At 38.3% G+C, this 1,800-nt stretch overlaps 1 pseudogene; it reads right to left on the reverse strand.

Annotated features, from left to right (window-relative positions):
- Positions 1-215: 215 nt before the first annotated feature.
- On the reverse strand, positions 216-1,135 carry LOC131808278 (PHD finger-like domain-containing protein 5A; annotated as a pseudogene).
- Between the last annotated feature and the right edge of the window lie 665 nt (positions 1,136-1,800).

A 1,800-nucleotide genomic window follows, 5' to 3' on the forward strand; every position in this document is an offset into this window, starting at 1 on the left:
TTTATTAAATATTTATATTAAATATATCGATTTAATTAAATAAATATTTTTTAGAATTTAAAATATTTCAAATTTAGATTGTTAAATATTAAATCATTAATTTAATAAATAAATATCTAAACATAATTAAATAAAATAATTTATTCATTAAAATGAATAAAATAATGTTATCATTATCTGAGCATGTATTTTTATTTTTTTATTTTTTTTACCAGAAAAGAAACACCTGCTTTATTAACACAACAGCAACAGAAAGGGTTTCCAAGTTCTTCGAAGGAAAATAACATGAACAGGCAGCACCTGCTAAGTGTTACAAGACTCAGTGCCCACGCTGATTGTTCGAGAGCTCCCCCCACCCCGCAGATGTCTCCTCCCTCAGGGCTGCTGCCAAGAACAGGCTTCTCACTGCGGTAGCGTCACAGTTAATTCCTCAAACAGGAGACTGAGAGGGTATCATTCCTGTTTCAGAAGATCTTGGTGTTAAAGAAGCGGCGGCAGCAGCAGCTCTTAGTGTAGAGAACATAGCCATTTGGAAAACATGCTTGTTTCTTGAATTCAAGAAAAACCATGAGCCAATCTATCAATTCTTCTCCGCTCTGGTCTGCCAGAGTGGGGTCTGAAGATTCCTTTTCTGTCGCTATCACATGTCTGGGTAAGAGGAGGAAAGGTGGAGGGGGGGCCGTGGACGAGGGCTCTCCTCCCTCTGCGCTGGTGGTGGTCGCTATCTTTTGTGGCAGCTGCAGTAGCAGGGGGGTGGTGGGGAGGCCACCCAGCAGTCACCTCTTCTTGAAGCCATACTTTTTGCGTTCATAGAAGAGATCGGTCTTAGAGCTCCCCAAGTTGACAATCTTTGGGCAACCATCTCTATCCTTCTCCTGGATGGTGCACTCCTTACAATAATAGGCATCCGAGACTCCAGGGCCTCCACAGATCACACAGCGCCCCTGGTAAGAGCCATAATTACACTCATCACATATGCGCACCAGAGTTCAGGGACGCACGTAGGAGTCACAGATCACACACTTGCCATCACATTTTTCACACAGTCTTCCGATGGCAACACCAGCCTGCTTGCGGCAGAAAATCAAATCCGGATGATGTTTAGCCATAGTTCCAGCGCAAGCCGGCCACCGGAAACTTCTGTATTTTTAAATAGTCTAAAAAAACCATCTAATACAGTCTAAATACATTGAGTTCAGATATTTATACAAGTTAACCCAGACACTCAACCCACAAACAGTCAAAACATTTGTTTTTATCTACTACTCAAAATACGATTGTAATGTATTTATTTATAACTTTGACATAGGAAGGAAAGTTGGAGGAAAAGGAGACATTTGCTTTTAATATTTGAAAATTATTTTGTTGATATAAAAAAAATAAAAACCTTAACACATGAGCATTTCTTCTGAAATAACACTGTGATGTTTCTGAGTCGCATTCTATTAAAAGTGCTGATAAAATGGCCTCAGTTACTCATTTAAATTATCAGCTGAATGGGTAACAAATGAAGTAGAGAGCTTTTTAATTATTTATGAATGTATTGCTTGTGGATGGAGTGCCACATAGAGTTACCTCTCTTTTTGGCTTTGTTTTGTGAGCAGCAGTGGAATCTATGAATGAGATTAAACATAAGGACATTCACAGAAATTCTTACTGAACTTCTGGGGAAGGGCAATAAGTGCAAGGAAAAACTGCAGCAAGATTAATTACAAATTTCAAGTGGTCATCGCTTAATTATAGAAGCTTTTAAGTTCAAGTAATATATCTTTTTTATGAGCCTATCATATTGTATTAATT

The sequence above is a fragment of the Mustela lutreola genome, chromosome 9, assembly GCF_030435805.1.
Source record: "Mustela lutreola isolate mMusLut2 chromosome 9, mMusLut2.pri, whole genome shotgun sequence".
NCBI lineage: Eukaryota > Metazoa > Chordata > Mammalia > Carnivora > Mustelidae > Mustela > Mustela lutreola.